At 43.7% G+C, this 25,581-nt stretch overlaps 1 long non-coding RNA gene across 1 annotated transcript in view; it reads left to right on the top strand.

Annotated features, from left to right (window-relative positions):
- Positions 1-9,156: 9,156 nt before the first annotated feature.
- LOC137655025 (uncharacterized) overlaps positions 9,157-25,581 on the top strand; it is a 189,558-nt gene continuing 173,133 nt past the window's right edge. Inside the window, exon 1 of the long non-coding RNA XR_011046780.1 lies at positions 9,157-9,172. This is a non-coding gene — a long non-coding RNA (uncharacterized lncRNA). The remainder of the gene's footprint in view (positions 9,173-25,581) is intronic.

Raw genomic sequence — 25,581 nt, 5'->3', positions numbered from 1 at the left:
TGCAAGCATATTACACAATCACCAACAGACATCATATTCTGCTAATATATCCTATCTTTTGTTTCAAGCTAAGACTTCGTTACACCTTGATGTCCAGCATAAGTGGATCCTTCTTTCTGGTTACGGTTCATCTCCCCTTTACCTACACATACACCGAATAGCTGGTCTATTCTTTACAGACTCTCCTCTGTCCTCATACACTTGAAAACACTGTGATTATCAAACAATTTTTCTTCACTCAAGGGGTTAGCTACTGCACTGTAATTGTTCAGTGGCCACTTTCCTCTTGGTAAGGGTAGAAGAGATTCTTTAGCTATGGTAAGCACCTCTTCTAAGAGGACACCCCTAGATCAAACCATTGTTCTCTAGTCCAGGGTAGTGCCATAGCCTCAGTACCATGGGTCTTCCACTGTCTTGGGTTAGAGTTCTCTTGCTTGAGGGTACACTCGGGCACACTATTCTATCTTATTTTTTTTTCTCTCCTCCTCTTGTTTTTTTTTTTTTAAATGGTGTGTTGGGCAGGATTAATAGAAGGGCCATGGATGCCTGGTGGTTTATCAAGAGGTTGTCCTTTCCTTTTCTGATTCTTTTGCTTTTCAAAACCATCCTTACTGTCCTCCCTTCAGTTGAAGTGGCAATCCTGAAGGGTATTTAGCCTTGCATGGTGTATCGGCTCCTCCATGTTGACCAGTTTTTCCGACTTTTTATTATAGTCTATGGGTTTCATCAGTCACTTTATTTATAATTCTGTACACACTGTTTTTGTTATAATTCTTGTTAATCTAGTTTTTAAGTATGATGTCTCTTTTTTATTTCTATTAATTCTTATGCTGTCTGGAGATATTGAGCGAAATCTGGGACCAGTACGTCCTAGATTTCGTCAATGTCGTCTTCTGTATGGCAATATTCGTGGTCTTCATGCAAATATTCAAGACCTTACAGTTGCGTCCAGACAGTATGATATTCTTTTGTGCTCAGAAACTTTAGTTTCTAATATGAGGCACTTATCTGAGCTCCTTATAACTTGTTTTAAGAAGCCAATAATGTTGAAACGTGATGCCATCCCTAGGGCCAGGGGAATGGCGGTGTATATTAGGACTGAGTACCCTACTTCTCATAAGTCTTGCTATGCATGTAGATGTCATGAGATTCAGGCAATAAAAGTTTGTGGCAGGCATAACAACTTTTATTTGTGTTCGATCTGCCGGAATCCAGACATGGATGATTCTATCTTTGATTGTCTTCTTACCATTATGGCTAAGATACAAGAAGATAATAGAAAGGCTTCTTTTGTCTTTGTTGGTGATTTTAATGCTCACCATAGGGAGTGGTTAAGTTCTATCTCTCCTACCGATCGCCATGGCTTAAGAGCTTTAGACTTTGCCTCTGAATCAGGCTGTGAGCAAATCATAAGTGAAGCTACCCACAGGTCTGGTAATTGCTTGGACCTCGTTTACACTGACTCCCCTGGCATTATAACTAGTAAGGTTGGTCCTCCAGTCGGGACATCTGATCATGCCTTGATTTCATTAGTAGTGAAGATTGAGCAGCCTGTCCCTGATGTATCATACTCTTGTAAAATTTATATGAAATCTCAAGCAGACTGGAATGGGATTTTGCATGATCTTTTCTGCTTGAATTGGTCACAATTATATAGTAGTGTTGATCCTGTTATCCCTTTGAATGAGAATCTAGTCAACATAATTGATAGGCGTATTCCTTCTCGTGTGCTAAGGCAACTAGTGAAGGACAAACCGTGGTTTAATAATGATTGTAGACGTGCTTATTTGGAGAAGCAGGTGGCCTTTCATCTTTGGAAGGGTAACAGTTCAGATTTGACCTGGAATACCTATACCCAGCTTAGAGATTTTGCTCAGAGAGTTTATGCTTCAACTGAAAAGGAATATAATTTAACCATAAAAGAAACCCTTTCTGGTACAACTCAGGAACATAAATAGTGGTCTCCCCTTAAATCTGTACTCTTTGGTGTAGATGCAACAGTTTCTCCTTTACTTAAACCAGATTGCTCAGTCACTCACTGTCCAAATTAAAAGGCAACCTTTTGGCTGATGTTTTTGACAGTAAACAGAGTAAAGAAAAGCTTGAACTTCCTCATTCCTGTTTTCCTGAGGCTAAACTAACTAGTTTAGCTTTTCGATCTCGTGAAATTAAATCTCTGTTGATGGACCTTGATGCTTATGGAGGTGTAGACCCAAATAGTATTTTGTTTTTTATAAAGACTACAGATTTCTTAGCTCCAAAGTTATCTGTTTTTTTGCGCAAGTTAGCAAGAAGAGGAACTTTTAGCACTTGTTGGAGAATTGGTAATGTTACTCCTCTATGTAAATGTGTTTGTGGTAGCTCAAGTCCAACTGATTACCACCCAATTTCCATAACCCCCGTATTATCTAAAGTTTTTGAGCGTTTTCTGGCAAAACGTCTGAATAAGTTTGCTGAAGGTAATCATCTATTCCCTAGTTTGCAATTTGGTTTTCGTAAAGGCCTTGGAGCATGTGATGCCTTTCTTACAATCTCCAATGCTGTATAGAAATCCCTTGATTGTGGTCAGGAAGTTCGTATGATTGGCCTTGATTTCAGTGCTGCCTTTGACCGTGTTAATCATGAGGCCCTTGTTTTCAAACTCAAACAGTTGGGAGTGAGTGGGTCGTTTCTTAGCATTATTATTGATTTTTTAAGTAATAGATCTCAAAGAGTTGTTGTTGATGGGCACCATAGTGAATATAGGAATGTGATATCTGGTGTTCCATATGGTAGTGTTTTTGGCCCATAACTTTTCATAATTTATACACATGACGTGTGGTTTAGCTTAGAAAATAAGCTTGTTGCATATGCAGATGATGCTACTCTCTTTGCATCAATTCCATCCCCTGAATGTAGATCTGGGGTTGCTAAATCCCTTAATAGAGATCTAGCTAAAATTAGTGATTGGTGCAAATTATGGGGTATGAAGTTGAATCCTAACAAAACTCAAAGTATGATTGTAAGTAGGTCAAGGACAGTGGCTCCTCAACATCCGGATCTCAGTATTGATAATGTTTCTTTAACTTTGTATGACTCTTTTAAAATTCTAAGTGTGATTCTCGACAGCAAATTTACTTTTGAGAAACACATTAAGTCTGTGTCTTCTTCCATTGCACAAAAAATTGCCTTATTGAGAAAAACTTTCAAGATTTTCGGTGATCAATCTATTCTGAAGAAGTGTTTTAATTCTTTCATTCTACCTTGTTTTGAGTATTGTTCTCCTGTCTGGTCTTCATCTGCTGATTCTCATCTTAATTTGTTGGTCAGAAACTTATGGTCTATTAAATTTCTTATTCCTGATCTAAATAGTAATCTTTGGGACCGTCGTTCAATTAGTTCCTTATGCATGTTGCATAAGATTGTTCATAATTCTTGACCATCCTTAACATTCAGATCTTCCTGGAGAATTCCATCCTGTCTGTAATACTAGGCAGGCACTTAATTCTAATAGCCAGGCCCTCTCCATCATGAGGCTCAATCTAGAAGTTTTATTCCAGCTGTGACCAAGTTGTGGAACGGTCTTCCTAATCGGGTAGTTGAATCATCAGAATTTAAAAAGTTCAAGGTTGCAGAAAATGTTTTTTATTTTGTTGAACAGGCGGACATAAGTCTTTTTATAGTTTATATATGGCATCTGTTTTGACGTTGTTACTGTTTTTAGAATGATTTATTGTTAATTTTTTCTCATCATTTATTTATTTCCTTTCCTCACTGGGCTATTTTCCCTATTGGAGCTCTTGGGCTTATAGCATCTGGCTTTTCCAACTAGGGTTGTAGCTTGGATAATAATAATAATGATAATAATAACAGTGTGGAGTGCATATGTGTAAAGCTTGTGCACATGGAGACTGTGAATGTGGAATCCTGCTGCATATGGAACCCTCATACGTCGACTCCTGTTGCACGCGGAACCCTTGCACGTGCAGAGCTGCCTCTGCATAGTACCGAGACAATCTGCCTATGACCTCACGCTGCTCATATGAGAGAGAGTTCATTCACCCTTCACTGTGATTGGCAGCATACTGTATGTACTCAACTCCGTATGAGAGTAGTGCATGCCAATGTTTCTTCCCAATGTGATACAACTCTAAACACTTACTTCCTCCAGTAAGAGACCGAGCATAGGTAAAAGGTGTGCTGGAAACCTATACTGAGCACAGGGATACCTCCCCAGAGTTGAGTGTGACAACGTTCTTTCACACTTTCGGCCCTTGCTCAAGAAGGGAGATTCTTGGTAGAGCACTGTGTTTCCTGTGGGGAGAGAAACGGTTACAGTCAAGTGTATGCGAATCATATTAATTTCCTGGATATTTTCGATGACATCTTAAACTTGTTCTCCTGTAGAAGTAGAAGTGAAGATGCTATTACAAGAGTGAAGCAGGGTAGAAAGAACTTGAAGATCACCCTCTACCTTCTTCCGGTTGGTATAGGCTGTTGACAGCACTCTTGCAGGAGAAGAGACCACAGGAACTCCATGAAGAGACAACACAACCAGGTGATTTATCCTTAGTGCCTTTCCATGATCAACTGGACACTGAAGGTAAGAAGGACGGTGCCCCTCCCATTACACTTGGTGGCAGCAAAACCTTTCTCCGATGGAGCACATTGATGTGTAAAGATTGCCAACCTCATTAGGATTACGTTGTTGTAGTTATCCCAAGGCAACACAAGCGAGGGAATACGGAGCAAACAGGAATGTTATCCAACAATATATCAATAGGTTTCAAAGAAAACGGTGACAACTGAAAATCATTCCTCCTTAATATCCCTCCCACACACATAAAATCTTGCATTAAGCCATTCTTAGTTGTCAAATTGCAGTGAAATATCAATATAACCCAATAATGCATTATCAGTTCCATTCACAGCTGTCAGTTTAACAGAACTTGTTTTCAACCTTCAACTTAGATCTTCTTTGTATCTGCAGCCTGGGGCATCTCAATATTGTCACTTGTTAGGTTGCCTAGATACCATTTTAGAAAATATCAAACTAATTGGGTATAAGAGCGTAAATTTTACTCTTAATAAATATCAATAGTTCCATTACAGGTGTAGCCTACTTTACATAACTCATGCAATGACTAAAAGCCATTAATGTGAAACTGTAAAATAAAATTCTTGTTATGAAAGCAATACAGATTATGACAACCACAGACTAAAACCGTTGATAAGCCGTGATATATTTTATCCTTAAGACAAATTCAACTACAATTCACGCTTGACATTAAATCCATTACTAGCCTACTCATAACCAAAGACAATGCACGAAAGATGGGATACTGACTATTAATACCATTAAGAAAAACATCATCCAACCCGTCAGAATGCGCGCCATCTATTAATCATGCCCTCAACTAAAACTCGGCTGTGGCGTAGCGCGGCTTATTTAAATGTTAATATTTATTCTTATGCTGCAGTAAACTTCATTTTATTAATTACTGAATACTAAATCGATTAATATTGCTTGTTAACATGATTATAGGGCTCTATCATAGCTTATGACTTATATATTAGGCATTTCTGAATCATTAAATAAAATCCTTCAGTTAATGTAACATTAATTGCTAAGTAGCTTTATCTAAAATTGAGAGGACAGTTAGAATGAAACAAAATTAGTCTCATATTATCTTATTATTTCACCAATATACTGTAGTATACAGTAACTATTTTCCTTTTTGGGGGGTTTGTGCTCATGATTGTATACTGTACATACCTAAGCGACTGTACACAAATGTTCTTGCAAAGAACATGAACAAAGTAAAAGAAATGGCACATGCTTCATTTGCATGCAATAGTCATACAAGTCATGCAAACAAAACATGCATATATCAGAATTTAATAGCAAACAAAGAATGGGACAATCAAAACCAATAATATGAAATCAAAATGAAAAAGCTGACCTAACTTGCATGCTGATTAGACAATGGTTAAGCAATATTTGTTAATAAAACTAAGAAAAGTACAACAATAAAGTAATAAAAGTAATGTATCCTTTTATAACAAATGCAATGCTGTATTTTATAGAATACTGTATAAGCAAAAATCTAGGTTTAACTTAATTTTCATAAAAAGCAAATAAAAATTGACGTCACAAATCAAATAGGAAACAAACCACAGAGAAGTCATTACACCAAAACAATTAGATTCCAAAACTACAAACTGAACTGTACCTGTGCCAGATTTTTCAAAAATGCTTTCAAATGTTGCAGTACTACACTCAGAGTTGTATGTTATTGCTGGTACTGCAGATGTATCATTTGGATTACCTGTGAAAGTGGGAAAGAGTTATTAGTATAACTAACATTTTCAGTCCATAATACTGTACTATAAAAATGTATTTTAAAACAAATTACAGTATATAACAACGTCTTTATATTATAGCAATAACATATTCATCCACACCTGCATGCATTTTTATAGAGTCTTGAGGAATCTGGAGTCACATAGTTCTTGCAAGAAAAGTGAAGACTGCATACTCTACAACAGTTGTTTACATATTTTTTACTTTTATCAAGAAGACATTTGATATTGACAACTCTAATCCACTGTAGGCATCTGCAAATACATAGACATAGATACTATGAAGCAGGGTGGCAATTCATCATTTGTCATTTGAGGGAAGTTGAAATCCATGTCTAAGGGAAGTTACAATATACAGTATTTCTTAATAATTATATATCTGATATTTAGGTACTTATTCCTAAAATATTATATACTGTACATAAAACAATACATGTGTGTCAGACAAATCTAAGAACCTAGATGAATGAATACAGTTTATTATACTTTATGATTATTTATTAAGCTCTTGATAAAGTCAGAACCTATTTATAACAATTTATTAAAATCTCGTAGCCCAATTGTGGGAGTTCGCAAAAATGCATATTCAATTGGCACCCTTTTATGAAGGTAATATAACCAACACTTCTGCCTGGTATTTTCTAGTAAAATGTCATTTTCTGCAAGAAGCATCCACATTCCTAAAAAAAATTGAAACAATTATTCTAATTGACTTGAACCATGTCTCTTTTTGCATCATGTACAGTACAAGCAAATATCATAGGTTTTCACAACTTGTTTTGCCAATTTATTACTACTGTATTACTGAGTACATTTGCTGCCAAATGGTAAATTCACTTTGGAATACTATGCGGGGTGTTGGTACCAATTACAAGATTTCATTTTAAAAATTGAACAATTATGAACATATAATGCAGAAACATAGATGAAACGGTAAGAATGGATCTTGTGGGAGCAGATATGCTGGTTTGCATGTATTTTTTTTTATTTTGAATGCTTTTATCCGTACATATAAGAAAATTCGATCATATATTAAAAGGTTAGTGAACTTGAAATTAAAATAAAACACTAACTTAAGTAACCTACTTATGCTCTCCCATATGAATGCTCCCACAAGATCCATCCTTCCTGATGAAACAACTTTGGTTTGCTAAATAATTGCTTATTAATGAAAAATTAAGGTAAACACTTATAACTACAACCCAAGGGTAAGCTGCTGAGGATATAACATAACTACAGTACTCTATATATACAGTATATCAAAGTTGCTGTGACTAGCCTATCTGGAAAAGCCATGGAAACCCAATATTCACGAATTGTATGACAGTGATAGGAATTGGTGTGTTTATTTCATATTTCTAGAGATTTTCAAGATAAGCAAATATAACTTTGAGGTATTTTTTTTTTTAAATATAGTTGACGTCTCTCAATGACAAGAAAATATAGTTTTTCTAATTGATTTTTATATGCTTTTGCAAGATAGCTTCATTTCCATTGCAAATTACTGTTGACATGGTTAGGTAACTGTTGGCATGGTTATGGTACTGCTGATATGGCTAGGTTTACTGTTGACATGATTAGGCTACTGATGTACACTACCAGGAAGGTTAGGTTGGTTGTTGGGGTTTCAAATGGCAAGAATATTTTTGGTATTATTTTAGTTATGAACATTAATAAGGTAACCTAGTTCTTATACAAATCTAGTAAAACGTTAGATTAGGTTAGGTTAGTGCACAACTACAATGTGACGTGCAATAACTGGTCATATAGTGCATTTGTATGCCATTTTCTCATGTAAAATTCTTGGCTCGGGTTTTCCCATTTCCAGTGTTTTTATGTATTTCGAATTCAGTATATACCTGTTTACCGGTCCATTTTTATATGTTTGAGTGTTATAATTAGGTTTTTTCCTCTATTTTGCACTGTTTTTACCTACTTTGTCTCCCCCACCCAAAACCCCGCTTCCAAAGGAGGTTCCCCCAGATTGTTATCTATAGGGGGAGGGGTAGTGGAAGGATAAGTATTCATTTGCAATGGAAATGAACCTCAAAATCATTCAAATCACATCATAATACAACAGAAAAACCTATATTTTATGTTGAAAGCAATTAATGTCCATAAGTAAAAAAATACCATATTTTTTTCTCGTCGAAAATCACATATAAATACATTTTCTTTCCGCTTAGAGGCGTCCATCGTATTGTAAATATTTTCCAATATTTATTTCGGAATAACACTGCACCGTCATTAAATTTTGCTTTGGTCTATTTTATTTCTTCATTTTCTCTAAAAGTCATCATGTACTTAGTAACAGATGTAATGATTTTTTTACCTTTCTTTATTCTGAGGAAAAGCATGAAAAATCAGATGGGGAAAATCATTTTTCGTCCTATTGCAATCCACACACACGGGTGATGATGGCTACGCCCATTCATGATTGAAATTGAATGCCCCGCTTTGTAAACAAACACGATGTAGGGAGGTGCAATGCTACCGCCATCTTCATTTCATGCCGGGTACTAATTTGTAGGCGGCCGATGCGGCTGTGGCTGGGGCTTCCCATCTTTCGTGTATTGTCTTTGCTCATAACCTGTAATTTTGGTCAAACCAAAGACTAAATTTGATATAAAATTCCTAGGTAAAAATTATAGAGAATTGAACCATTATTATGAATATTAATTACTCCTTAGTGTACAATATATTACTTTGTGATGTACTATAAATGTTTTAAAAGATATATCGCCTTCGTGACAATGTTGTAGCTGGGGTGGTACTGTGGTTACCTGCCAACAAGTTAATCATCAAGTTACTGTCAAGTACAACGGTCTTGGTAAGTTGACACATGTGGTGTGTAACTTGGTTTAGTTATATCTATTTTCATTGACTAGTCGACCTTATAAATGCACACATTTAACTTTTAGGGACATAAGTACATTACCAAGTTAAAAGTGTAGTTTTGTTGTACAGGGGCGATGAGATTTCTGTAATAAGGTATTTGAAAGTAGCATTTCTTCACTAACATTGTGAAAAGGAAACAAGTTTAATGTAGACTAGACGCTTACGTTATTTTGGGTGTATGTATGATAGTGGCCACCTGTATTTATAATGTCAAAATTTAAATACGGCAGTGTAACGGGGTAGCAGGGGGCCGTTAGCCTCCCCCTCCCGTTAGGTAAGTAGGGAAGGATACGGCTTGTAGGTTAGGTTAGGGGGGGGGGGGGGAGGAGTTTAGGCTAGCTGATGTCCACTTTTACTGAACGTGTGAGGAACTGGCCGCTGATATACAAAGGCTCCCGATAGTTTTTTTTTTTTTTTTTTTTTTTTGCTAAGTAATGACAATCTTGCTAAATGTATGAACCATAGTATTTCCAACTGATTAGCTTGTGATTAATGCATTTTGACCATCATTAAATATAACCTTATAAACATATTCATATTCCCTAACCCCCATATAAAACAATTATTGGCACTGCTACTAGTGGGAAACTATGCTTATAGCGCATAAACTCCGTATGGTGTATAACACTGCTAAAAGGTAAATGTTACATAGTTCGTGTGCCATACGAACCAACCCTTATTGACTGGAAAAACAAAGTTAAATGTATATGTGTGCACCGGTTGTCGTAACCATGATGAGATATTGTTTTCCAGACGTATCTTTATGTGTTGTGAACAATTTTCATATCTATTTGTACCGAAATTCAAAAATTTTGGTGTGGGCCACATTATCAGGCATTTATTTGCACCAGCACAGCCTGGACTTACAAGAAGCATATAGGCCTATTCGGTATTATTATAATAAAACACAGGACAAACTTTACTAATACAAAAATTGGGGTAAACACAGAAAGGCTGGTGTGTTTCGAAAAGGACCTTTATTTCCCACGCAAATAAATAGTTAATAAGATATACCCTAACATATCGTACTGTAATGGCGGCCACCCACTCGGAACTAGAGGTTTTAAGTGAGGAAAATTTACTGGCGAATCGATAGATAATGGTAAAACTCGCCTATTCTTCTCTATACATTATTCTCTGATGCATAATAAATCCACGAAAATTGCGCAAAATATGGAGATCCTCGGTAAGACTAAAGAAGCATGCCTCACTCATATTAAAAAAAAAAGAAATTGTTTACATGGAAAGAGCATTTGAGAAGCTATATTAAAAGTATAGTTTTTAGATGAGAGATTAAAGGTTGATAAGGTTTTACATCAAATTTTTACTATCAATGAGCCCCTTATCTCACTTCTTTACGCAAACACAAGCTGTTCCAATTACAGTTTATTGGATGAGAGCTGTAACATCATTATGATGTAATGGTTTCATAACCAATTACGAACGAATTCAGTCAAAAACCAAGTTTTACTAGGATTTCATCAAAATAAAGTTACCTTAACGTCCACTGGTATCCATGTTTGACTAAGTACTTCGGATAATGAAGGAAAACTGACATATCGCTTTGTTGGCCCTTCTGGTATTAATGTTGACAAAAAGCCAGCTCCTACGGATTGTGTGCAGTGCAATATTGGTTATGAAGAATTTTATCATTATTTTTATTGGGAGTATTGAACTATAATCTATTTTTTATAGCGGTGCATATTTGCACTGACTCACAGGGGTGCCCTTTTAGCTCGGAAAGGTTCCTGATACCTGATAGGTCGGGAGTATTTTTGTCCGAACACCTTTATTATTCTTGAATGATTACCAAGTAATGTGAATCGAAACTTATTTATTAACCTATATTTCTCCATCAGATATATGTTTTGTCAATAAACTATGTTAAAGAATAAATATATTTGAAGAATCGTCTTGGTAAGTCTAAATTTAATAACACAATCCGCCGAAGTCAACGACAGCAGCTTGTTTTCGGATGCACGCTTTGTAATTTTGTAATTTTTCACATATTTTAACACAAATTGGGATAAATTACACTCAGCATAAGTTAAACATGTTATTATAAACTTTCTTTGAATACCAGAATTTACCAATAACATGGAATTAATAAAACCCGATATTTGTGAAAACTTATGGGCAGGTAAAAGAACAGCCTGTAGGCTGTAGCGGCCTTGCGGGAAAACGATCCCTTCTGGCTCGTAGACGCAGTTTTTTTTTTCTTTCGTAATATAGTTTGGCCTATTCCTTTCAGTTTAAATAGTCTTGCATTGTCTCTCCGTATTATTTTGCTTGGTATTTTCCCACATTCCTGTTCCTCACCTAATATCTATTTTCCCCGATATCCCTTCTTTCATATATGGGATATCCTTATCCTCTGTGGAGTTTTGGCTTGAAGGGAAGCGCGTGCTAGTCTCATTAAAATACTGTAGAGGCGGGAATAAAAAAATACCATGCTTAATTTCAGGTTTACAGAATAGGTTATACTTGCTACACACCATAAAATTTATGTTATTATTATTTACATACTGACGTAAGGTACAAAACATAAGGAATCGTAGTGCGGATATCACATAGGCCTATATGAAAGAAGGGATATCGGGGAAAATAGATAGATATTAGGTGAGGAACAGGAATGTGGAATATACTAAGCAAAATGATACGAAGAGAAACAAAGTAAGACTATTTAGACTTAAAGGAATAGGCTGAACTATATTACGAAAGAAAAAACAAACTGCGTCTACGAGTCAGAAGGGATCGTTTTTCCGCCAGGCCGCTACAGGCTGTTCTTTTACTTCCCCATAAGTTTTCACAAATATCGGGTTTTATTAATTCCATGTTTTTGGTAAGTTCTGGTATTCAAACAAAGTTTATAATAACATGTTTAACCTATGCTGAGTGTAATTTATCCCAATTTGTGTTAAAATATGTGAAAAATTACAAAATTACAAAGCGTGCATCCGAAAACAAGCTGCTGTCGTTGACTTCGGCGGATTGTGTTATTAAATTTAGACTTACCAAGACGATTCTTTATAATATATTTATTCTTTCACATTGTTTATTGACAAAACATATATCTGATGGAGAAATATAGGTTAATAAATAAGTTTCGATTCACATTACTTGGTAATCATTCGAGAACAATGAAGGTGTTCGGACAAAAATACTTCAGACCAATCAGATATCAGGAACCTTTCCGAGCTAAAAGGGCACCCCTGTGAGTCAGTGCAAATATGCACCGCTATAAAATATAGACTATAGTGGTTAAATATGCTCAAAGACCTAATTTAATTCTTAAGGAAAAGTGTTGCGAGTGCTTTGGAGCTATTTGTAGGATCAACTACAATAGGAACGCCTGTAGTAACGAAGGACAAGAGTGTAGTACAATCTATTTCAAAATTTGGTAATATTATAGAAAAACACCAGACAATGAATGAATGATTTGAAGTTCTCTGACATCCTGACATCAAAGGTCATTGACGCCAATACACCAGACAAACTTTACTAATACAATGCTTCTGTAAAGATTGCCAAGACAAAAAAAAGTTAGGTGTCAGTCAAAAGCTAAGGGATTATTTGTGATTTACTTCAAGTTAATGTAAGAATTTACTTGTGATTGACTTTTAGTTTGTGACATAGGAAGGGGGGTCCAAGGGGGCTTGCCCCCATTTAGTGCCTGTGACCTGGGTGGGGCATCACCTGGGATCTACTAGGTTAGGTTAGGTGGGTTGGTTAGGTTCTGTACCCCTTTACAAATCTGAAGTGACTGGGCTAGGGGAGTCTGAGGGGCTTGCCCCCTGGCCAGGGGAGTCTGAGGGGCTTGCCCCCTGGCCAGGGGAGTCCGAGGGGCTTGCCCCCTGGCCAGGGGAGTCCGAGGGGCTTGCCCCCTGGCCAGGGGAGTCCGAGGGGCTTGCCCCCTGGCCAGGGGAGTCCGAGGGGCTTGCCCCCTGGCCAGGGGAGTCCGAGGGGCTTGCCCCCTGGCCAGGGGAGTCCGAGGGGCTTGCCCCCTGGCCAGGGGAGTCCGAGGGGCTTGCCCCCTGGCCAGGGGAGTCCGAGGGGCTTGCCCCCTGGCCAGGGGAGTCCGAGGGGCTTGCCCCCTGGCCAGGGGAGTCCGAGGGGCTTGCCCCCTGGCCAGGGGAGTCCGAGGGGCTTGCCCCCTGGCCAGGGGAGTCCGAGGGGCTTGCCCCCTGGCCAGGGGAGTCCGAGGGGCTTGCCCCCTGGCCAGGGGAGTCCGAGGGGCTTGCCCCCTGGCCAGGGGAGTCCAAGGATCTTGCCCCCTGGCCAGGGGAGTTTGAGGGGCTTGCCCTCTGGCTAAGGGTAGTGACCTGGAAACTACTGTTAGGTTAGGTGGGTTTGTTAGGTCCTGTACCCCTGTTACAAATCTCAAAAGGGTTAAATAATCAGGTTTATCCTGTTTTTCCACACCCAAAATCCCAGGTTCCCACCTGTGCCATTAGGAAGGGGCCTTCCATAACGATAGAACGGCTTATTTGAAGTGAAAATAAAGGTCAAATTAGTTGAAAGCACATCATTTACTGAGGTATATTCTTTTTTCTCTTAGAAATGGTGTCCTATGACCTCTCGAGAATGTTTTTATTTTTCAGAATCACTTTCTAGTGTAACTTACGTAATTTCCCAATTTATCTATTGTTCCGTAACTGAAATACAAACCACGCTATTTAATATGGGTAATTATTTTCAGCGTAGCTGAAATGACGAGCCATTAGAATTTTAACAAGGGTTTACTACCCCACCGCCAGTTAGCGGGGGGGGGGGGTAAGCAAGCTTAACCCCCCCCTCACACACACCTGTGCTGCTGAGCTCATTTTGCTCTCGGCTCGGGTGCTAGACGGACGTGTCCGCTGTCACTCTCGCCTTCTTTGACAGCCATTACTAATCTTTTGTTTGCTTTTTCTTTGACAGAGTGTTTGTGAAGTTGGCCTCTGCGATGCGTAAGTGTCCCGGTTTACCTGACTGCCCTTGTGGAACTTGTATGTCGGCGGTCGAAACGGACCCACACACCTTGTGTCCTTACTGTAGGGGCCAACGGTGTGATAAGAGTAACGTATGTGGTGAGTGTAGGGAGTGGCCTACCTCCCAGTAGGAGAGGTTTTCCCGGCGCCGGAAGAAGTAGTCCAGGCGGGATATTTCTCCTTCGAAGATTTCTTTGAAAGGAGAAAATCCCAAGGGCTCTTCTTCCGTGCCCCAAACCTCCTCCGAAGCTCCCACTCAATCGGTTTCTTCCGAGAAACTGTCGAGTGGTAGCGTAGGCCTCAGTTCTGTTGACCGATCTCGGGGTTTGGGAGAGGGAGTTGCCTCGCATAGTGAGGCTGCTCCTCCTCCTCCCCCAGGGGAGGATTAAATTTCAAATGTCAGTGTAACTAATCATGATTTGTTGCAGCTTTGGGCTTCCTTGGGGTTTGAGGGTTCGCCTTCCAAGGAAGCCTTGTTTGACATGATCAAATTGGGAGCAGCTGTCAAACAATCGCCGACTTTAGCAGAGGTTGATACTCTGTTTATCGTCGACGTTGTTGTGGCAGAGGCTTCTGATGAGTTGTATTAAACCTCTGCTCCTGATGTTGCTGATGTAGCTGAACGCTTAGTTCCCCTCTCCGAACATCCTTCGAGGGAGGAACTAAGTCCAACGGTCTCTCCTGCCGATGATTCTTCCCCTCGGGGAGTTCACTAACAGAGACTCCTCTTCGGAGGACTGCTGGTCAGCCTGCTGACCCCACGGCCCCCAGAAGGCGTAAAGCCCGCCTTCCTCTTCGCCGTAGAGGACTTCCATCACCTCACAAGGGTGTTAGGAGGCGCCTCTTCGGCTTGTCATCCCCGCAGTCCGCCGCAGAGGAACCTCGCCGTCGGTCACCGACCCTGCCAGCTACATCCTGGACCTCTCCGCAGATCGTTTGCGATCTTCTTCGGTGGAAGGTCGTCCTTGCAAAGGACACGCCGACCTTCCACCCGCCAGACCTGCTGACCTGCCGTCGCCGTTTCTGGCCGCTGATGCGCTGTGGGCGCCTACGAACCCTGTTTTTAAACGGGCATCGGTCCCTTCGGGGCACAAGGGACTTTCTCACAATGTGACTAAGTCCCTTACGCGCCAGGTATCCCCTGCGCGCCATCGTTCACCTGCGCGCAAGCGCTCTCCAGCTGCTGATCCTGTTATAGCGCGCCAGCGCTCCCCTGCGCGTCAGCTCTCACCTGTGCGCCAACGCTCTCCTGCTCTCAAGCGCGCCACTGCGCCCCCTCATCCTGATGCGCGCCATGCGCGCCCACGTTCTCCTGCACGCCAGCACTCTCCTACGCGCCAGCACTCGCCTGCGCGCCAACGATCTCCTGCGCGCCCACGATCTTTGGATCTGGGCGCAAAGGGGAAGGTAATTTCTTCCCCTGTTCGCCAGCGCTTGCCAGCTTGCCATCCTTCACCTACGCGCCATCGCGCGCCCTGCGCGCCCTCCTGTTGTTCCTGATGTGTACCCTCATGCGCACCCGCGCGCAAGGGATAAATCACCTGCGCGCGCGCCCAACGTTATCACCCTCACGGGCTCCTCGTGATCGTGCGCGCGCGGGAACAATAGCCTTCGCATACGCGAGGGCTTATTCAGCTTGCTGCGCGCCCTCTGCTATCACCAAAACGTGCCCCTGCGCGCCATCGATCGCCCACGTGCGCCAGTGCTCGCCCGCGCAAGATTCGGGCAAAATTCCATCGCGCAATGCCCAGCCGGAGGGAGGGAGAACTCCAGATAGGTCCAGGAACTTTCCTTCTTCTTTTCAGGCAGACCCTGCTTTGGTAACTCCTCCTAGGGATCGAACGATCCCCTTCCCTCCAGCCTCCAGAGGGAGTATCTGACAGTGCAGCTGTCAGTCGGCAGCCCTGGTTTCGGTCCTTTGTCAGAGCGGTCGTACAGGCTTTTAAGCCTGTTCTCTCTGAGCTGGGCCACAAATCAGCGGCGGTTTCGACTCCCCTGAAGAGGAAGAGAAGAGTTGCTGACGTGGTGACTTCTCCAAGGGCGAAGTTGACTCCTCGGAAGTCTTTGAGGAAGGCCTCCTCCCCCCCTCCCCAGACTTTCTCTCCATCCGCTTCGGACGAAGATTTCCCGTCCTAAGGGGAGTCACGTGAGGTGAGGCGTTCCCCCATCGCGCCAATGAGGGAAACCCCACCTCGCGCAGAGTATTCTTCTTGGGTAGGGGTGGAGAAGAGCCTCCTACCATCACTGTTGGAGTCCTGTATTCCTCCCAGGAGGGAGTTGAAGGACTCCAAGACGATTCCGAAGTCATCCTCAAGGATTAGACCAGAGCCAGCCCCCCGGAGAACGTCCACGGGTCCCCCCAAGAAGAGCCTTTGGGGACAGGAGACAGGAGACTTCGCTGCCAGCCCTTCAGGAGGAGAGCTTCAGGAGTCAGAGCATGCGTTCTGGCAGGCTCTGACCCTTATGAGGAATCTCAATGGGTTCGCGCACCCAGAGATTCCTCCTCGTGAGGGCAAGGACACGGTCTTGGACTGAGTCTTTGGTACTCAAAAATCCTCTAGGGCCAGTGTGGCTTTGCCTTGGTCCCAAGGGGTTAAGAGTGCCAGGGGTAAGGTCAAGGCCAGCTCTCCGAGCTTGCCTCCTCCAGCCGGTCCAGCGCCGGTAACAAACTTCTCCCGCCTTCTCGTGTGCATCAGAGGAGGTACTTCGACATCATGGAGGAGACTTGTTTAGCTCTTCCCCTACACCACTCTTTGGAAGAGCTTACCAGGGGAGTCCCTCTAGAGAGACTCTTCCCCCACACCACTCTTTGGAAGAGCTTACCAGGGGAGTCCCTTTAGAGAGACTCTCCACCCGGCAAGTGTCTTTCTCTGCTACGGAGATCCTCAGCCAGGAGAAGGTGGCGAAGTGTGCCATGCAGGCAACTTCGTGGCTGGACATCTGGCTAGGGTCTCTGGGCATCCTGTTACGATCTGAGGAATTGTCCAAGGAGAGTACCAGGAGGGCCATGGAGACCTTTCTACTTTCAGGCACTCGTACCATTGAGTTTCTAGCCCACCAAGTCTCGAACTTGTGGGCCAATACCATCTTGAAGCGTCAAGATGCGGTGTCTGAGACATTCCACCAGAAAGTCCCCAGCACCGAGATCAGCAGGCTCAGACATTGTTCCATCTTGGGGAGGAATCTGTTTGAGCCTAAGGACATAGGGCTTTAACATCAAGGCCCTATAAACCTCCAGCAACCCAGCAACCACGCCCTACTAAGACCACGAAACCGGCAACGGCGGCGAAGACAACGGTGTTAAAGCCCTTTACTGCCAAGGACAAGAAAGGCAAAAAGTCCTCCAGGGGAGGGAAAAAATCCTAGAGGGAGTGGCCGAGGCCGCAAACCCTAGGATTGGCAGTCCCCCTGCATGTCCACCAGTGGGGGGATGCCTACAAAGTTGCGCAAGCAGGTGGCAGCAACTTGGGGCCGATTCCTGGACGATTTCCGTAATCAGTCAAGGATATCGCATCCCGTTCATAACATCTCTACCTCCCCTGACAGCAAATCCAGTGTCGTTGAGCTCCCTTGCTATGGGATCGGCACGGGGGCAAGGCCTTCGGGCAGAAGTCGAGACTGTTGAAGAAGGGCGCTCTCCAAGAGGTCGTCGACGGGTCCCCAGGCTTCTTCAGTCGACTCTTTCTTGTAAAGAGGGCGTCTGGAGACCAGTCATCGACCTCTCAGCTCTGAACAGTTTTGTCAAGCAGACCCCGTTCAGCATGGAGACGGCAGACACGGTCAGACTTGAAGTGAGACCGCAAGACTTCATGTGTACACTGGATCTGAAGGACGTGTACTTCCAGATCCCAGTCCATCCGTCTTCAAGGAAGTACTGTACTTAAGATTCAGCCTAGACAATAAGATCTACCAGTTCAAGGTGCTGTGTTTTGGTCTCTCCACAGCACCTCAGGTTTTCACCAGTGTTTTCACCCTAATATCATCGTGGGCACACAGGATCAGCATCCGTCTCCTCCGTTATCTGGACGACTGGCTGATCCTAGCAGACTCGGAGTCAGCCCTTCTTTGACACCGAGACAAACTTCTGGGACTTTGCCAAGATCTGGGGATCATGGTAAATCTCGAGAAGTCTTCTCTACATCCTACTCAAAGACTGGTATATCTAGGCACAATCATAGACACCAATCTCCACCAAGCCTTCCCATCAGACGACAGGATAGCAAGGCTGAGGAGGATCGCGAGTTCTTTCCTCAGACGAGAAGAACTCCCAGCCCAATTGTGGTTACGTCTCCTCGGTTACCTCTCATCATTGGCCCGTCTAGTTCCCAACGGTCGCCTCAGAATGAGATCTCTGCAATGGGGACTCAAGTCCCGGTGGAATCAAGGACACGATTCCCCGGACGTCATGATCCCTATGGGTCCTGCGGAACGGACGGATCTTCAGTGGTGGGTGACAGACGAGAACCTACGAAGGGGAGTGGATCTTATAGTCCTCCCCCCGGATTTGATGCTGTTTTCGGACGCCTCAAAGAAAGGGTGAGGGGCCTGTGGTCAGAATCAGAAAAGTGCCTCCATATAAATCTGCTAGAAATGAAGGCCATATTCCTGGCTCTTCAACAGTTCTAACAATACCTGGCGGGTCACTCTGTGGTGGTGATGAGCGACAACACCACAGTAGTGGCTTACATCAACAAGCAGGGAGGTACCTTTTCAGAGCAGCTATCCCATCTCGCAGTAGAGATACTGAGATGGATCGAAGTCCACTCGATTCCACTATCGGCTCGCTTCATTCCAGGCAAGAGGAATGTGCTCGCCGACAGTCTGAGCAGAGCGTCTCAGATAGTGAGTACCAAGTGGTCTTTGAATCATCTATAGCCAACAAAGTCCTGACTTTGTGGGGTTCCCCGACTGTGGATCTGTTTGCTACAGCGTACAGCGCTGAACTTCAAGCTGCCGCTGTACTGCTCCCCAGTCCCGGATCCCAAGGCACTCTGGCAAGATGCCTTCCAACAACGGCGGGACAACATCGACTTATACGCCTTTCCCCCGTTCTGTCTGATGAGGAGGGTACTCAACAAGACCAGAATATTGGTCAATCTCTCAATGACCCTGACAGCTCCGCTATGGCATCACGAGGAATGGTTTCCAGACCTTCTGCAACTCCTAACGGAACTTCTGAGAGAACTCCCTCCACGACAGGAGCTACTCAAACAACCACACGCCAACATTTTTCACAAAGCCGTAGCTTCGCTTCGACTTCACGCCTGGAGACTATCCAGCATCTCCTCGCAGAGAGAGGATTTTCGCAACAGGTTGCCAACAGGATGTCTGGACACCTGCGAAGGTCATCCGCAGGGGTCTACCAGGCAAAGTGGAGAGTTTTCTGTGGTTGGTGTCGTGGAAGGGGTATCTCCCCACTCGATGCCACTATTCCAGCAGTAGCGGAGTTCTTCGTGTATTTGCGAGGAGAAATGCGCCTTTCAGTCTCGGCAGTGAAAGGCTATCGCTCAGCCTTAAGTCTAGCCTTCAGGCTCAAAGGAGTGGACATTTCTTCTTTGCTGTAACTTTCCCTACATATACGAAGTTATGAACTTACCTGCCCTCAGTCGGAAGTGAGACCTCCTCCATGGAACGTGGTTCGAGTTCTCAGGTCTCTTAAGAGACCTCCCTATGAACCATTACGCCAGGCTTCAGATCGCCACCTTACTTGGAAGACGGTGTTCCTACTAGCTTTGGTCTCGGCCAAGCGAGTCAGTGAACTTCATGGTCTCTTGTATGACATCGCCCATTCATGGGGATGGGGGAAGGTAACGTTCAGATTCGTCCCTGAGTTTGTTGCGAAGACTCAGAATCCGGGAGTGCTGGACCCTCGGTTCGACTCATTCCAGGTTTCAAGTCTTCGTTCTGTAACAGATGACCCAGACCATCTCCTATTGTGCCCAGTAAGGAGTCTGAGGCTATATCTCAAAAGAACGGCTGCAGTTCGTCACCAAGTGCAGGCATTGTTTGTGAGCACTTGGAGGACAAAGAGGAGGGTTACCAAGAATACCATCTCGGCATGGATTCGTAAGGTAATCCATCTATCCCTGAATCCTGACCCTCCTCCGTCACGTCGCCCTAGAGCACATGATGTCAGGGGCGTAGCTACGTCCCTAGCCTTCGACAAAGAACTTCTCAGTGACGCAGGTTCTACAAGCAGGGGTGTGGAAGCGTCAGACAACCTTCACAGCCCACTACCTGCAAGACGTGACCCACAGGAGGCTCGATACGTTCGCTATCGGCCCTGTGGTGGCTGCACAACAGCTGGTTTAAACCTCAGGCTCCTCAATGGACAAGTAGCAGAAGGTTGAGGGCATTGTTACCCGGTCTTAGTCTGCATGAATGAAAAGGTATGTCTGGCCCTTATTCTTTTCTTCATCCTCCCCTCTCTTGGGGAAAGCAGCATCCTGGGTTCTCTGCACAGCTGACCTCAAACCACTGCAGGTAAACCATGTTTCCTTGTGTTCCTAGTATTAAGCTAATACTGTCACGTCCCCATACCTTGACCAGGTGGTATTGGGAAAGTCCTAGCCTAAAGTTTCCATCTAAAGGACTTCAGGTCAACTTCTTAGGACGAGTCACTCTTCAAACCTTCTCACACAGCTTACGTAGGCCGCAGCCCTTGCATATCTGAGTTCTGACACACTCAGAGACTGATTCCCCGGGCAAATCCAAAATCCAGTACTGGCCGGGACTTACCACCCTTCCTAAGGGTTAAGTCACCCATATTAAATAGTGTGGTTTGTATTTCAGTTACGGAACAAATGACAAATTCGTAGGTAATTTGTATTTTTCCTAAGTATACAAACCTTAGCTATTTAATCAAACTTGCCCGCCAGCCCTATCCCCCGTGAAGTCCTACCTCTAAGCAAAGTAAGCTCAGCACAGGTGTGTGTGTGGGGGGGGGGGGGGGGGCGTTTAGCAAGCTAACATCCCCCCCCCCCCCCGCTAACTAGTGGTGGGGTCGTAAACCCTTGTTAAAATTCTAATGGATCGTCATTCCAGCTACGCCAAAAGTAATTACCAATATTAAATAGCTAAGGTTTGTATAGTTAGGAAAAATACAAATTACCTACGAATTTGTCATATTAGAACTGTACTTTAATTGCTAGCAAAACTGGAATTCGCTATAAGAAATGGAAGAGTGCTGGCTAGTTTGGTATTTTTCTCAGTAAATATATGGTACTTTAATTTCTAGAAAAACTGGAATTCGCCATAAGAAATGGACGAGGGCTGGCTAGTTTGTTATTTTTCTCTATACTGTATGTTTATTAGGAGCTGGGGCATAATAACTTGCGTATCGGTCTATTAAAATGTAAAGTATATCTTAAGTCCATTGTTTATACATTTGAGAGACTGAAGGGGACTTATTTCTCATGCATTTTTCGCATGGTTTGGGGAGCTTTCTGTGCATTTACAATGATGTATTTGTCAGATGTTTTTTTTTTTAAACCAATTAACAGCTTACAAGTACTTCTTCCTAAGTTCCCAGATGTAGTTCGACAACAGCCATTTTGTTTTCACCTTCCCCTTCAGTTTCAACTAAACCACCATCACATAAAGATGTCTCCAAGAGGGAACTTAAGGGAAGTACATCAATCTATTACAAAATAGTGTAAATTCATTTATGTCGGCAATTAATTATGATGGAAATGCTCTCCGTTCAGTGTAAAGCTATTGATACTCATGGGAAATTAAAAAATAACTGTGAAATAATGCCTCAAAGGTTTGATTCTGACTTCAATTTTTTGGGAATACCAGCACATTTTTACTGCAAAGCGAAGACCAAATAAAAAAGAAAACATTTTTTTTTTTTTTGTCAATTATAAGGTAAGGAATTATTTGTGATTTACTTTTGCATAATAAAAGGATTTATTTTGTGATTTACTTTCAGTTTGTGACCTGGGAAAGGGGGCCCGGGTAGCGGTTGTGACCTGGGAAGGGGGTCCTGGGTCCTTGCCCCATGGCTAGGGTTTGTGACCCTTGGAAGGGTGTCCCACATAGGGGCTGTGACCTGGGAATTACTAGGTTAGGTTAGTTGGGTTTGTGCGGTTCTGTACCCTTTTACAAATCTCAAAAGTCATAAGTAATCACGTTTTGGCCTGTTTTCAGCCACTTACATGAGCCATATATTTTTCCTACTTGTTATCTTATGCTTATCTAGCATTTCTGACCATTATTATTGCTGCAAATCATTCGCTTATGACATTTCCCCACCCAAAAACCCCGGTTTCCCACTGGGGTGCCCCATAATTGTCTTTATATAAGGGGGTTCAAAAACTCATGGACGGGTGGTTTGGCCCAATAATCATGGTCAGAAAGGCATAAAACACAAGATAGCGAGTAGGAAAAATATATTGTTCATGTATCATATATTTACCGACCAGGGTAAATTTATGTTTAATAGGGGCTAGTGCATAATAACTTGCGTATTGGTCAATTAAAATGTGAAGTATGTTTTTCACTGTCCATTGTTTACATTTGAGAAACTGAAGGGGACTTATTGTGCATGCTTGGTTTCTGTGCATTTACAATGACATACTATCAGGTGACTTTTTAAACCAATTACCAGCTTACAAGTACTTCTTCATTATTCCCGGGATGTTGTTCTACAACAGCCATTTTTTTTTTTTTTTCACATTTCCCTTCAGTTTCAACTTAACCACCATCACGCAAAGACGCCTCCAAGGGGGAACTTAGGGGAAGTACATCAATATTTCAAAATTTGTGTAAATTCATTCATGTCGGCAATTGATCATGATGGAAATGCTCACCGTTCAGTGTGAAGCTGTTGTTACTCCTGTGAAATTAAAAGATAATAACGAAATAATGCCTCAAAGGTCCGATTCTGACTTAATTTTTAGGGAAGGCTAGCACATTTTCTACTACAAAGCTTCTGTAGAGTCTGTCAATCATAAGGTAAGGAATTATTTGTGATTTACTTTATCATAATGTAAGGATTTATTTTTCATTTACTTTTAGTTTGGGACCTGGGAAGGCTGGTCCAAGGGGCTAGCCCCAGGTAGGGGTTGTTTGGGGGCTTGCCACCCTGCTAGGGGTTGTGACCTGGGAATTACTAGGTTAGGTTAGGTGGGTTTGTTAGGTTCTGTACCCTTTTATAAATCTCAAAAGTGTTGAATAATCACGTTTTGGCCTGTTTTCAGCCACTTCCATGAACCATATATTTTTCCAACTTGTTATCTTGTTCTGTACTTATTTTGTCTTTCTGACCATTATTATTGCTGCAAATCACGTTTGTTCTGTAACTGAAATACAAACCACGCTATTTAATATGGGTAATTACTTTCAGCGTAGCTGAAATGACGAGCCATTAGAATTTTAACGAGTGTTTACTACCCCACCGCTAGTTAGCGGGGGTTAGGGAGGGTAGCATGCTACCCCACCCCTCACACACACCTGTGCTTGAGCTCACTTTGCTCTCGGCTTGGGTGGTAGTCGGACGTGTCCGCTGTCAACCTCGCCTTCTTTGACAGCCATTGCTAATCATTTTGCTTTTCCTTTGACAGTGTGTGTGTGAAGTTGGCCTCTGCGATGCGTAAGTGTCCTGGATTACCTGACCGCCCTTGTGGCACGTATATGTCAGCGGTTGAAAGGGACCCCCACACCTTGTGTCCTTACTGTAGGGGCCAGAGGTGTGATAGGAATAATGTGTGTGGTGAGTGTAGGGAGTGGTCTACCTCCCAGTGGGAGACGTTTTCTTGGCGCCGGAAGTAGTAGTCCAGACAGGATATTTCTCCTTCGAAGGTTTCTTTGAAAGGAGAAAATCCCAAGGGCTCTTCTTCTGTGGCCCAAAGCTCCTCCGAAGCTCCCACTCGATCGGTTTCTTCCGAGAAACTGTCGAGTGGTAGCGTAGGCTGTAGTTCTGTTGACCGATCTCGGGGTTTGGGAGAGGGAGTTGCCTCCCATAGCGAGGCAGCTCCTCCTCCTCCCCTGGGGGAGGATTTAAATGTACCTGTATCTAATAATGATTTGTTACAGCTTTGGGCTTCCTTGGGGCTTGAGGGTTCGCCCTCCAAGGAAGCCTTGTTTGACATGATCAGGTTGGGGGCAGCTGTCAGACAATCGCTTACTTTAGCAGAGTTGATCCTCTGTCTATCATCGACGTTGTTGTGGCAGAGGCTTCGATGAGTTGTATCAAACCTCTGCTCGTGATGTTTCCGATGTAGCTGAAGGTTTATTTCACCCCTCTGAACATCCTTCGAGGGAGGAACTAAGTCCAACGGTCTCTCCTGCCGGTGATTCTCCCCCTCGGGGGAGTTCACTCACAGAGACTCCTCTTCGGAGGACTGCTGATGGTCAGCCCGCTGACCTCACGGCCCCCAGAGGGCGTATAAGGCGTAAAGCCCGTCTTCCTCTTCGCCGCAGAGGCCTTCCTTCACCTCACAAGGGTGTTAGGAGGCGCCTCTTCGGTTCATCATCTCCGCAGTTCGCCACAGTGGAACCTCGCCGTCGTTCCCCGACTCTACCAGCTACATCCCTGGACCTCTCCGCAGATCGTTTGCGATCTCCTTCGGTAGAAGGTCGTCCTTACAAAGGGCACGCCGATCTTCCACCCGCCAGACCTGCTGACCTGTCGTCGCCGTTCCTGGCGGCTTACGCGCTGTGGGCGCCAACTCATCCTGTTGTAAAACGGGCAACGGTCCATTCGGGGCATCAAAGGCTTTCGCATAAATTTGTGCATAAGTCCCTTATACGCCAGGTCTCCCCCTGTGCGCCAACAATCACCTGCTCGCAAGCGCTCGCCTGCAGATGTTCCTGTTATAGGGTGCCATCGCTCACCTGCGCGCCCTCATCCTGCTGCGCGCCAGTGCTCGCCTACGCGCCAGCGCTCTCCTGCGCACCAGCGCTCTCCTGCGCGCCAACGATCTCCTGCGCACCCATGATCTTCTGATCTGGGCACAATGGGGAAGTTAACCTCTTCCCCTGCTCGCCATCGATCGCCGACGCCCCATCATACCCCGCCTGCGCGCCATCCTTCACTAGCGCGCCATTGCACGCAGTCTCCGACACGCGCCCACGAGGTTGCACACGCGCGCCCTGCACGCCCACGCCCATCACCACAGCCAGATGTGCGCTCTCATGCGTGCCCGCGAGCAAGGGATATATCTCCTGCGCGCGCGCCCAACGTTATCGCCCTTACAGGCTCTTCGGCCAGACCCTGTGCGCGAACAATCGCCTTCGTGCGCGCGAGCGCTCATTCAGCCTTCTGTGTGCCTTCTGCCATCTCCAGCCTGCGCCCTCGCCATCGCTCGCCCGTGCGCCCTCGCCATCGCTCGCCCGTGCGCCTTCGCCATCGCTCGCCCGTGCGCCC

This window comes from Palaemon carinicauda, chromosome 16 (assembly GCF_036898095.1).
Source record: "Palaemon carinicauda isolate YSFRI2023 chromosome 16, ASM3689809v2, whole genome shotgun sequence".
NCBI lineage: Eukaryota > Metazoa > Arthropoda > Malacostraca > Decapoda > Palaemonidae > Palaemon > Palaemon carinicauda.
The sequence above is the reverse complement of the archived record's forward strand: the minus strand, read 5'-3'. Positions and strand labels throughout refer to the sequence as shown.